This window comes from Hordeum vulgare, chromosome 6H (assembly GCF_904849725.1).
Source record: "Hordeum vulgare subsp. vulgare chromosome 6H, MorexV3_pseudomolecules_assembly, whole genome shotgun sequence".
In the NCBI taxonomy this organism is placed as follows: domain Eukaryota; kingdom Viridiplantae; phylum Streptophyta; class Magnoliopsida; order Poales; family Poaceae; genus Hordeum; species Hordeum vulgare.
The window spans coordinates 330,206,042-330,219,920 of record NC_058523.1 but is presented as its reverse complement, the minus strand read 5'-3'; positions in this window follow the sequence as shown (position 1 = coordinate 330,219,920).

The window sequence follows — 13,879 nt, the reverse complement described above, 5'->3', positions numbered from 1 at the left end:
TGACTATCATGAAGCTTCAGGTCAAGTTACTACAAACCTCGTAGGTCGACAAGGTCACGTACAGCTCCAGAGTGGTACGGTAACCCTGTCTTGGAGGTCATGTTGTTGGACAACAATGCACCTACGAGCTATGGAGAAGCAATGGTGGGCCCGGATTCCGACAAATGGTTGGAGGCCATGAAATTTTAGAGAGGATCCATGTATAAAAACAAAGTGTGAACTTTGGAAGAGCTACTTGATGGTCGTAAGACTGTTAAGTATAGATGGATCTTTAAAAGGAAGACAGAGGATGATGGTGAAAACTCACGATTAAGAAAGCTAGACTTGTCGCAAAGATGTTTCCGCAAGTTCAAAGACTTGACTATGATGAGAGTTTCTCACCCATAGCGATGCTAAAAGTCTGTGGGAATTATGTTAGCAGTTGCTGCATTATTTATGAAATCTTGTAGATAGGATGTCAAAACATTGTTTCCCCGACAGTTTCCTTGAGGAAATGTTGTATGTGATACAACCAGAAGGTTTTGTCAATCCTAAGGATGCTAACAAGTATGCAAGCTCTAACGATCCTTCTATGGACTGGAGCAAGCATCTTGGAGTTTGAATATACACTTTGATGAGATGATCAAAGTTTTTGGTTTATACAAAATTTATGAGAAACTTGTATTTCCAAAGAAGTGAGTGGGAGCACTATAAAATTTCTGATTAGAATATGTGATTGGCATATTGTTCATCGAAAATAATGTAGAATTTTTGGAAAGCAAAAAGGGTTGTTTGATTGGAGTTTTTGAAAGGAAAACTTGGATAGAGCTACTTGAACGTTGAGCATCAAGATCTATAGAGATAGATCAAAACGCCTAATAGAACTTTCAATGAAATGCATGCCTGGACAAGTTTTTGAAGGAGTTCAAAATATATCAGCAAATAAGGAGTTCTTGCCTATGTTGTAAGGTGTGAATTTGAGTAAGACTCAAAGACCGTCCACGGCAGAAGAAAGAGAAAGGACGAAGTTCGTCCCCTATGCATTAGTCGTAGGCTCTATAGTATGATATGTTGTGTACCAGACCTGAGGTGTGCCTTGCCATGAATTTGTCAAGGGGTACAAAAGTGATCGAGGAATGGATTACTGGACAACGGTCAAAAGTTATCCTTAGTAACTAGCGGACTAAGGAACTTCTCTCGATTATGGAGGTGATAAAAGAGTTCATCGTAAAGGGTTACGTCGATGCAAGCTTTGACACTCATTCGGATGACTTTGAGAAGTAAACCGGATTCATATAGTGGAGAACTCATTTGGAATGGGTCCAAGTTGCCCATGTTAGCAACATCTATAGGATGAAATAGAGATTTGTAAAACACACATGGATCTGAAAGGTTCAGACCTGTTGACTAAAAACCTCTCTCACAAGCAAGACATGATCGAACCCCAGAACTGTATGGGTGTTAGATTCATTGCAATCACATAGTGATGTGAACTAGATTATTGACTCTAGTGCAAGTGGGAGACTGTTGGAAATATGCCTTAGCGGCAATAATAAATTGGTTATTATTATATTTCCTTGTTCATAATAATCGTTTACTATCCATGCTAGAATTATATTGATTGGAACCACAAATACATGTGTGGATACATAGACAACACACTGTCCCTAGTGAGCCTCTAGTTGACTAGCTCGTTGATCAGAGATGGTCAAGATTTCCTAGCCATAGACAATTGTTGTTACTTGATAACGGGATCACATCATTAGGAGAATGATGTGATGGACAAGACCCAAACTATGAACATAGCATATGATCGTGTCAGTTTATTGCTATTGTTTTCTGCATGTCAATGTATTTGTTCCTATGACCATAAGATCATGCAACTCCCGGACACCGGAGGAATACCTTGTGTGTATCAAACGTCGCAACGTTACTCGGCGACTATAAAGGTGCTCTACAGGTATCTTCGAAGGTGTTTGTTGGGTTGGTGTGGATCAAGACTGGGATTTGTCACTCCGTGTGACGAATAGGTATCTCGGGGCCCACTCGGTAATACAACATCACAACAAGCCTTGCAAGCAATGTGACAAAGCAGTTAGTCGCGGGATTTTCTATTACAGAACGAGTAAAGAGACTTGCCGGTAACGAGATTGAACTAGGTATAGAGATACCGATGATCGAATCTCGGGCAAGTAACATACCGAAGGACAAAGGGCAAAACATACGGGATTAACTGAATCCTTGACATAGAGGTTCAACCTATAAAGATCTTCGTATAATTGTAGGAGCCAATATGGGCATCCAGATCCCGCTATTGGTTATTGACCGGAGAATGTCTCAGGTCATGTCTCCATAGTTCTCGAACCCGCAGGGTCTGCACACTTAAGGTTCGGTGATGTTTCCGTATAGTTGAGTTATAGGTTTTGGTGACCGAAGGTTGTTAGGAGTCCCGGATGAGATCATGGACATCACGAGGAGCTCCTAAATGGTCCTAAGGTAAAGACTGATATATAGGAAGTCGTGTTTTGGTCAACGAAAAAGTTTTGGGCTCATCGGTAGTGTACCGGGAGTGCCGGGAGGGTACCGGGGGACCACCGGGAGGGGTGTGACGACCCAAAGTCTTCATGGGCTGTGAGAGGAGGTAGACCAGCCCCTAGTGGGCTGGACGAAGCCTCTCTCAAAAGCCCATGTGGCTAGGAGTGGAGATAAAAGCCAAAAGTCCTTTAAAAGGAAAGGAAGGAGGAGTTCTCCCAAAGTAGTCCACCTTCCCACAAGGGAAGGTGGACTCTTCCTTGGTTGGGCCGACCCCTTCTCCTTGGAGTAGGGGCCAAGGCTGACTCCTCTCCTCTCCTCCTATACATACTTGATGTTTTGAGGGGTTTTGAGACACAACAATCAGCCACGTGATGCCCTCTCTCTAGATCTGTTTCTCCTCTAGTATAATTTCAGCAACGCTTAGGCGAAGCCCTGTTGGAATAGTTCACCACGACCACCATGCCACCGTGCTGGACAAATCATCTACCCCTCCTCCCGTCTTGCTGGATCAAGAAGGCGGGGATCGTCGTCAAGCTGTACGTGTGTTGAACGCGGAGGTGCCGTCCGTTCGGCACTAGATCGGGATGGATCATGATGGGATCGCGGGTCGGATCGCGATGAGATCGCGGGACGGGATGCGATTTCGACCGCGAATATGTTGCACTAAATCAACAGCGTTATATACGCTTCTGCTTAGCGATCTACAAGGGTATGTAGATTCACTCTCCCCTCTCGTAGATGATCATCACCATGTTTTTTGTTTCACATGCAACGTTCCCCAACAAAACACCTTTCTTCCTCGTCTAGGGGGCATAAGCGGTCCTCGCGGGTTCTGGCCTTCGACGAATCTCGTCAGGGCGGCCTGCAGGAGGATGACCTGCTTCTTCTCGAAGGGGCTCGTTGCCAGGCTACCATCCGCGTGGCAAGGTACCAACAAGCATTGCGTAGCTACCGCAGCTGCAACATACGCCCCCGCATCCGCGAGGCGAGCGACCTAGTCCTGCGTCGAAACCTCTCCAGAGAGGGACTCCACAAACTCTCACCCATGTGGGAGGGGACCTTCAGGGTCATGTACACCTCCAGGCCTGGCGTGGAACGACTCGAAACGGAGGACGGTGTTCCTGTACAAAACACATGGAACATCCAACATCTGTGTAAATTCTATCCGTGACCCCATGGATACGAATGAACGAAGATGTACATGCTCTGGAGCTCTCTCTACGTGTGCGGGAGATCCCTCCCACTTTGGAATACTTAACATATTTATATACATGATCAACATTTTTTAAATACTTCTTCAACATTTTTCAAATACCTTTTCAAAGGTATTCAAATACTGATTCAACATTTTTCAAATAATTGTTCACCATGTTTCAATATTCTGAATTTTTTAAAAAATATACACATTTAGAATATTTTAATGTATAAACAACAAGCAAAAAAGGGAACAAAAAACGTTTGAGGCTATGGTTCCCAAGCTGGTGGGCCGGTCCAGCTAGATCCCCCTCTCATTGAAGGTGAGACATAGAGGACAGGAGCTCCTATTTGACTCATTTTGCATCAAATAACCACCCGACGCACGGAAGGAAGTTCTACTAGCACGGCCCATGGTGTAGCCATCACGTCTATATTGTAGTGCAAGAGACCTGAAAATTCATTTTTTTCGAAAAAGAAATCAACCTTTCTTTTTTTTGAAACAATGTTTCACAATAAAAAATTGTTTTTAATTTGAGAAAAAATGTTAAACAATATTTTCAAAGCGTCAAACATTTTTGGAAATTAATGAATATATTTTGGAAAGACAAACATTTTTAAAGCGTACAAATAGATTTATTTCTGAGCATTTTTACAGAAACGAAAAAATAATAATAATTTGTTAAATTTTTTTTAAATCCCCAAAAAATTTGTTCTAAATTGAACACTATTTTAAAAAAACAACAACTGTTTTGAAAACTGAAACATATTTCAAAACAGAGAAAACAATTTAAAAAATCGTGAACATTTTTTAGTTTTTAACTTTATATAAAAACATTTTTAAATTCATTAGAAAAATTAATTACTATTTATTAACGGGAATTTTTTTCGAAAATCAAAAACAAAAGTTGGAAGCGTAAAACTATTTTTCAACTTCCAAACAAAATTTAAAATACGAATATTTCTAAAAATGTGAACAAATTTTAATCTACAACATTTTTTTGAAACACCTAAAGAATAAGAAAACATAAACATTTTCTGGAATTTATGAACAAGTTTCCAATTTATGAATAAAGTTTTATAAACAGAAACATTTTCGAAGAACAGGAGTATTTTTTGCAAACAACAACCATTTTTGCAAAAAAAATAAATTAAAATCTAAACAAACAGTTAGAAACAAGAATATACTTGGAAATTTCCGAACAGTTTTAAAAACATGAATATTTTTAAAAATTTTGAAAAAATTAACCTAGTTTTTTTTGAAACACCTAAAGAATAGGAGAACGTGAATAAGTGAACGTGAACTTTCTAGGAATTTATGAACTAGTTTTAAATTTGTGGACAATTTTTTATGAAACAAAAACATTTCCGAGAAAATATTTTTTTTCAAATAATGACCATTTCTTTTGGAACGGGATCATTTTTAAAGAAGTTGTGAACATTTTAAAGAAAACAAACCAAACAAAATTTTAAAAAGATCAATTTTTGAAACGTGAACATTTTTTGAAGTCATAAAATTTTACTTTTGCAAACAATTGTTGAAACAGGAACTAGTTTTAATATTTTGAGCAATTGTTTGTAATGTGAATATTTTTTGTAATTCAGAACATGTTTTAATTAGTACAAACATTTTTTTAAAATTCCCGGACAACAAAATAATAAAAAACGATTTATAAAGAAGTTAATTTTAAAGGTGTTTAAAATTTTGAACATTTTCAAGATGAAAGAAACAATTTGAAGTTCTCAATATTTATTTAAAATTATGAACGAAATTCTAATATATTTTTTAAAAAAAATTCTAAAGATTGGTTAAAACATAAAAAAGGTAGAAAGGTGAAAAAATAAACAAAGAAAATAAAAAAAGGAAAAGGCAAAAAAAGAAAAAAAGAAAAAGAAAAATGGATATAGAAAACAAAAAGAAACATGAAAAGACATAAAAACCGGTTGAGGAAGTTTCCCATACTTTTAAGAAGATTCCTAAAACAAGTAAAACCTACTGGAATATCCTTAAAAGTTTCCTAAACCTGTCATTATTGTAGAACATTCATTACTAATGATTGGGCCGGCCCATGTCAACCGCTAGTTGCTAGCTTTGTGCGAAGTGACGACAATACGCCGCATTCTGCGGTAGATGGGATTTTCCCTAACGGGCCTCTCAATCTTGTGGTATAAGTCAAATCTGATCAAGGTCACACCTCATTGATAGTGGTTGTTCAAAAAAGTTTTCATACAAATCACCAACTAGCATGGGTTTGATCATTAACTACCTCGCGTGTACATGCATGCATTAGCGCAGCGACGAGGTAGTGACCGAGTCTAACAACGAAATGCATGATTCATTGGGCGACAAAGTCCTACATCATCATTTTGGCACTACATGGTGTATGCCGTGTCGCGTAAGGAACTAGACGCCATGCCTTAATTACCACGATGCAGGTGGGGATCAAGTCTCTACGCTATCACAGTTCTTGCTTTTAAGGCGATGGACTTGACAATTAGTGAAGAGCATCTTCTATAGCCACGACTTACATATCAGGACCTTCAAACGCATGACCGGACACTCCTTAAATTATGTCGTTCATATCTGTATATCTCATATCTGATCCCTCATCTACATACTAGAATGCAACATAGATAAAAAAGGAGATTAACCCACGAACACATAATCGAATAGGGGAATGCGCATTCCGATCACCAAAAGATCACTATCGGATGTCCAAATGATCGCCACAATTCACATAATTCACATAAACGATGGACAAATTTAAACTAGATTACTAAAAAATTGAAACTGAAGATGAAGACGGTGCACATTCACCACTTTCTCGCCGACCCTTTGCCTTTCCGGTCATCGGCGCAGCTGCAGGAGTCGGCGGCTGGTGGGGAATCGTGTGAGTCGTCCAATGAAGAGCCGTGGTCGTCATCATCATCATCGGAGAGGATGACGAGCCCTTTTAGCCGCCGGGCCTCCCTGTCCTGCTATCGCTTGAGCTTGGTGAGTCGAGATGCCACAGCCGCTACCTCTGCCTCCTCGTGCTCGGACGACTCAATGGCAATCCGGGGTGGCTTTGCGCTCTTGCGGTGGAGCCGCCGCGTGTGCGCCTCCGCGGTCGTAAGCGACCGATGGTAGACCAATTCCAGGAGCCGTGCTTCGTCGTTGGGCTCCGCCTCCATTTCGTGGCAGCGGCGCACGGACTACTCCGCCACCCACCTCTCTCTTTGCCGCTATCGCTCGTGGCGGGCGGGGCACACCTCTGTTTTCAGCATGCGCGTCCGGGCCGGCGGGGCGGGCACAAGAACCCACAACTACCCACGTGGGGGAGCAGTAGCCGGCAGGGGCAGGGGACGAACTAGGGGAGGCGTGGATTGTGGCGGTGGCCTGTCGGAGTTGTGCACGCACTCGGAGGGGTCACCGCCGGCGTCCGAGCTGCGCCAGCGGGGAAGCGCCCAGGCTGCAGATCTAGAGCTGCCACTCGTGTGCACCTTGGACCGCTCCAAGGTGATGCAGAGGGCAAGCTCATAGTCTGGATCCACGTCGTCGTCGGAGCAGCTCCTCGAGCTTGATATTTCTTCACATTCGATTAGAATCGGTGCGGGGAGAGGGGAGGACGACGCGAGAGAGGAGAGTGAGTGAGCTAGGGTTTTAGAGCGATGGACCAGATGAGGTTTTTTGTGGGACACCATGGGGTTGGTGGTGGGCCGGGATTGTCAGGCGGACGTGCGCGGGCGTGCCCGGGAAACCCCAAGCTGGGTTGGATATGAGGTGTGTCGGTCAGCCCGGACGTTTGAGGCCAGTTTGAGGGGCTTGACTGGGTCGGATTTCTAGGACCGGTCAGTGATCGGACGGTTTGTCCGTGCATTTCAAGCGGGTTTAAGGGGTGTCGTTGTAGATACTCTAACTATCAGATCGAACATAGACAAGGGCATGTCCAACTGCGACCCCTCTGGGACTGCACGATTCAAACCCAATATTATATCGATCTGACGACCCGGATGTACTTTCTTCCATAAACCGAAGATAAACGTGAGGAGCTTTAGAGCTGTTCGGATAGCATGCACGTTCGCTTATGACTACCTAACTCAACTAGCACCATCCTCTCTCAACCGCGTGCGTTCCCATCCCGCAGCAGCTAACCATATTCAAATTCATGTTGAACGCGCTGCTCCACGTTGAATCCAACCCACAATTGACGCAACCTCTTACTGGCACCATCATTAAAGTAGCGCACAGCCTGAGGTTGCCTCCCGCAACGCGTCCCGATGTCCGCGCGTGTTCGATGCTGGTGACGCGTTACTGAACGGGAAGGGATGAATATCTATCATGCCCGTTCAATGCCTCGGCCGTGTGTATGCTACCATTAAACACGGTCGCCCGCCGACTAATCCACTCCGGCGCATCGCATTGAAACATCTGGACGCCTAGCCTCACCAGAATCCGCTATTTAAAGACGACCACACCCGACTAACTCCGCGCCACAACACAAGCCGCTCCCCATCCTTCTCTCTTGCATTGCATCCGCTATGACGACAAATAGCGAAGCTCTATGGGAGAGCTTTTCCATAGAGATGAAGCATGAGGTGGCCTCCCTTACAATCGCGTGGCAGAGCCATCGTGCCAGGAAGAACGTGTTCGGCTTGTCGGCTCAGTCGTTCGAAGCCTCAGACGACGAGGACGACCCCATGATGAAGAAGGGCTCCAACAACACTAACCTTGTCCACATCTATTCACGTCGATGGAGCAAGCGTAGGCGAACTACAATGTCGTCATGGTGGAGGTACATCCTGCGTCGATGCCTGTGTCGGCGTTCTAGCAGGTGCATGAGGAACAATGGTATACCATGTTCCTGCTCGAGCAGCACAAGTTGACGGAGGGCCAGATCGACAGCAAGCGCATGAGCGAGGAGACCGTGGCGACCATGGCCGCCACAAACCCCAAGTTCTTCACAGAGCAACGTGCGCTCTCCGACGCCCTCCGCGTTCAAGCTGCCACTTGCCAGGAAGTGACCACAGTGGAGGCGCAACTGCATGCAATCGCGGACGAGAACAAGGCGAGTTGTGTCTCTTACGCCCCACCGACAAACTATCGGACGGGCTGGTTCAACGATGACATCGTCGGTGCCGTCATCTTCATCGTGGAGCTCACATCCATCGGGACGGATAAGGTGCGAACACCTTCGAGGGTGAGTAGGGCATGGGAGGTGGCATGACCTCATGTATCATGTGGGCCAGTTTGTCTCCCATGTTCTATCTTTCTCTCCTATTGCTGGTGCTTATGGAGACACGGATGGAGGACGACATGGGCTTGGATGTCAGCCGCTGCTGTAGTATAGGTTTAGGTTGGGGTCAGAACATTTTTTCTAAATGTTCGAAATATAATTAAAATCCACTCACTTTGCATGGATGTCATCTAGTTTGTATGAAATTCGTTTGTGTTCGCATAAATTTTGCTCGGTTGATTCATAAACGTCTGAAATATGGAAAATTGATTTTATACCCTTAGTTGTGTCACCCTCGGTAGGTTCGCCCCTAGTTTCAGAAAACCCTACTTCTTGCCCAACTCACTTTGGTTTTCTTATGCTTTTAACCTTTCGACACGGCTCCATCTAGTCACATCGTTTGACCGCTAACGCCGCTAGATTTTGGACATTTTTGCCCGTGTCGCTGCTAGCCCTCAGTACTCCTTCATCCTGAGCTACCTCACGTGAAAAACAAAGGATGGGAAGGCGCAAAAATATTGAAGGGCGAAGCGGGAAGCGGGAGAGAAAGGAGCGGGTGCGCATGGCGAACTCGGGCTCGTCCAACTTCTCATGAGCGACCGTAGAGGTAAGTAATGTGCTGGATTGCATGCTCCTCCACCTTCACCCATTCAATCTAGTTTTCTAGGGTTTGTGGCATTTGGGGAATTTTTTTGACCTTTTGTTGTAGGACGATGGGGTCGGGATTGTGCAACATTCGTCGGAGTTTTATCTTCCCAATGATTCCTATTCCGGATTGGAGCTATTGTTAAGGCATCGCTTCCCAGGTCATGGCATGGCCCGTCGTGTATCATGGGGAGGTGCTAGCAGTGGCAGTCGTTTTTAGGTTGTCCATTAGATGCATGTTTTTGTGAATTTGACACATATAGATTTTTTGGTTATGTCTACTGTAAGTGCATCTAGTGCCCCTTAGTGATTTTGGTGGTTTGAAGACTTATAGGTTAAGTATGTAATGTGTTCTTGAGTGTACACAGGATCTATAAGTCACTGAGGAGTTTGAAATATTTGATGAATATCGACCCCTAAAAATGTATATCTTCGGTTGAAAATTTGGTTTGAAGCTGAAGAATTGAATCGCGAAGAATCTGCGATGAAATTGATATTCCTCATGAAGATATTGAAATTGAGGAATTCGGTGTGTCATGAAGAAAATCATTTTGAAGACTTTGAAGCATGAATATTTACTCTTTCTGTTTTATTTTCTTCACACTTGAGTAATAGGAACACCGTACTGTTAAAGGGGGTCGAAGTTACACGTTGGAATGAATTTCCTCATGATGCTCAACCCAAGCCTAATCCTACCAAAAGCCTCAAGTGAGGAATACGAGTGACATGAGGACTCTCACAGTTGAGGGTTCCGACCATTTCGATAGCCACGCCACATCATTGGTCTTATCCACACCAACGGTCATATTATTTAAGGGCATTAGTGTCAAATCATGTCGGGATGCTCCTAGTGTTGGGGAACGTCGCATGGGAAACAAAAATTTTCCTACGCGCACGAAGACCTATCATGGTGATGTCCATCTACGAGAGGGGATGTTCGATCTAAATACCCTTGTAGACCGAACAACAGAAGCGTTAGTGAACGCGGTTGATGTAGTGGAACGTCCTCACGTCCCTCGATCCGCCCCGCGAACCGTCCCACGATCTAGTGCCGAACGGACGGCACCTCCGCGTTCAGCACACGTACAGCTCGACGATGATCTCGGCCTTCTTGATCCAGCAAGAGAGACGAAGAGGTAGATGAGTTCTCCGGCAGCGTGACGGCGCTCCGGAGGTTGGTGGTGATCTTATCTCAGCAGGGCTCCGCCCGAGCTCCGCAGAAACGCGATCTAGAGGTGAAACCGTGGAGATATGTGGTCGGGCTGCCGTGGCAAAGTTGTCTTAAATCAGCCCTAAAACCTCCGTATATATAGGGGGAAGAGGGGGAGCCTTGCCTTGGGGCTCAAGAGGCCCCAAGGGGGTCGGCCGAGCCAAGGGGGGAAGGTCTCCCCTTCCAAACCGAATCCAACTTGATTTGGAAGGTGGAGTCCTTCTTCCCTTTCCCACCTCCTCCTTTTTTCTTTTTCTTTTCTCTTTGATTTTATTCCTATGGCGCATAGGGCCTTCTTGGGCTGTTCCACCAGCCCACTAAGGGCTCGTGCGCCACCCCCAAGGCCTATGGGCTTCCCCGAGGTGGGTTGCCCCCCCGGTGAACTCCCGGAACCCATTCGTCATTCCCGGTACATTCCCGGTAACTCCGAAAACCTTCCGGTAATCAAATGAGGTCATCCTATATATCAATCTTCGATTCCGGACCATTCCGGAAACCCTCCTGACGTCCGTGATCTCATCCGGGACTCCGAACAACATTCGGTAACCAACCATATAACTCAAATACGCATAAAACAACGTCGAACCTTAAGTGTGCAGACCGTGCGGGTTCGAGAACTATGTAGACATGACTCGAGAGACTCCTCGGTCAATATCCAATAGCGGGACCTGGATGCCCATATTGGATCCTACATATTCTACGAAGATCTTATTGTTTGAACCTCAGTGCCAAGGATTCATATAATCCCGTATGTCATTCCCTTCGTCCTTCGGTATGTTACTTGGCCGAGATTCGATCGTCAGTATCCGCATACCTATTTCAATCTCGTTTACCGGCAAGTCTCTTTACTCGTTCCGTAATACAAGATCCCGCAACTTACACTAAGTCACATTGCTTGCAAGGCTTGTGTGTGATGTTGTATTACCGAGTGGGCCCCGAGATACCTCTCCGTCACACGGAGTGACAAATCCCAGTCTAGATCCATACTAACTCAACGAACACCTTCGGAGATACCTGTAGAGCATCTTTATAGTCACCCAGTTACGTTGCGACGTTTGATACACACAAAGTATTCCTCCGGTGTCAGCGAGTTATATGATCTCATGGTCATAGGAACAAATACTTGACACGCACAAAACAGTAGCAACAAAATGACACGATCAACATGCTATGTCTATTAGTTTGGGTCTAGTCCATCACATGATTCTCCTAATGATGTGATCCCGTTATCAAGTGACAACACTTGCCTATGGTCAGGAAACCTTGACCATCTTTGATCAACGAGCTAGTCAACTCGAGGCTTACTAGGGACAGTGTTTTGTCTATGTATCCACACATGCACTGTGTTTCCAATCAATACAATTATAGCATGGATAATAAACGATTATCATGAACTAAGAAATATAATAATAACTAATTTATTATTGCCTCTAGGGCATATTCCCAACACCCAGGCTATAAATAGCCACCCCCCACAACCATTAGCTGGTTGGCTGCTCCGTTAAAAACTGACACTTGTCATAAGAGCAACCCAATTCCTCAGAGTATTCGAGCGTAATTCATCTGTGAGGAAAAACCCCAAACACCAAACCACAAACCCAGAACCAAGTGATTGAGCATCACTGAAGAAGTTGTTCCTGTGTGGGACTGAAGCCTTTTACCTTTGAGGACTGTGCATCCTCCAGACGGTTAGGCGTCATGGTCTAGAGCCATCGAGCAGTCAATTGTGGATCGCCGGGTGACCAAGTTTGTGAGGGTTTGGAAGTCTGCCCTGAAGACTTACCACGAGTGTTGGGCGAGTACTGTGTGTTCTTAGCCCAAGGAGAATACGGTAGGGACTGTGTGTCCCGGGACTGTGTGTCCTTTGGTTTCAATACCAAGCCGCTCCAAACCACATGTACAACTGTCACAGCAGTTGGAACTGGGTCATCAACTACTGTCTTCGCTGTGAAACGGGTTCTAATTCCTCAACTCCTTACTTTCCTCAGATTATGTGTTGATGACTTTCACTGTTATTGTTTGAAGAATTTTCTGAAGACTTTCTCTGAAATTCCTCAACCCCATATTCTTCACGCTAGTTATTCCTCATCTGTTTTCTGCGTGCCTGCTCACTGTGCAATCAGTTTTCACATTCCTCACACTAAAAAACTGTTGTTGTGAAACTTTGCACTTCTGATCCTTTACTGTTTCCACTGTAAGTTAGTCTTCAGTGAGGAATTTCCTCAAAAGGAATTTCCTCAGTGATGAAATTCTAAAAATCTCCTATTCACCCCCCTCTAGTCGATATAACGCACTTTCAATTGGTATCAGAGCAAGGTACTCCCTTGTTCTGTGTGATTTTTGTTTAACCACCTGGAGTTTTAGTTATGTCGACTGCAGGCATGTTAAAGGTTACTACAACATGTCCTACTTTCGAAGGAAAGAACTTTCCCTTCTGGAAGAACAAGATGCAAATGCATCTACAAGCTATTGACAATGATCTCTAGTATATTGTGGAACATGGCGTCCCCATCATCTCTGCTAGTGTCTCTGCTGCGGATGTGAAGAAATTCAAACAACTTGATTCTGAAGCGAAGAATATCATCTGTGGCCATCTGAGCCCAGGCCAGTTTGGAAGAGTGAGTGCTTTGGGCTCTGCAACACTTATCTGGGAGAGACTCTGCAAAGTAAACGAAGGAGTATCAACCCAGCGTGACTCTCGTGTTGATATTCTTCGCAATCTCTTCAATCGCTTCAAGATACCTTTGATCGCCTCACTGACATATCAAATGAACTGCAAGCACTGGGAGCTCGAGACGTTACTGATCACAAAGTTGTGAAGAAACTGCTAAGATCTTTGGATTCTTCATTTGATACTTTAGTACTCATGATTCAAGAAAGACCAGACTACAAGATGCTTGATCCAGGTGTTATACTCGAAAGACTCAATACTCATGAATTCCAGCTAGAAGAAAAGAAAGATCTATATGGACCAAGCTATTCTAGAACACGTGCACTGACTGTCCCCGTTGGGGAAAGGAATCAAAGAAGAAGAAATACAAGGATGACAGTTCTGATGATTCGAAGAAGAAGAAGAAATCTTCAAAATCCTCATCTTCAA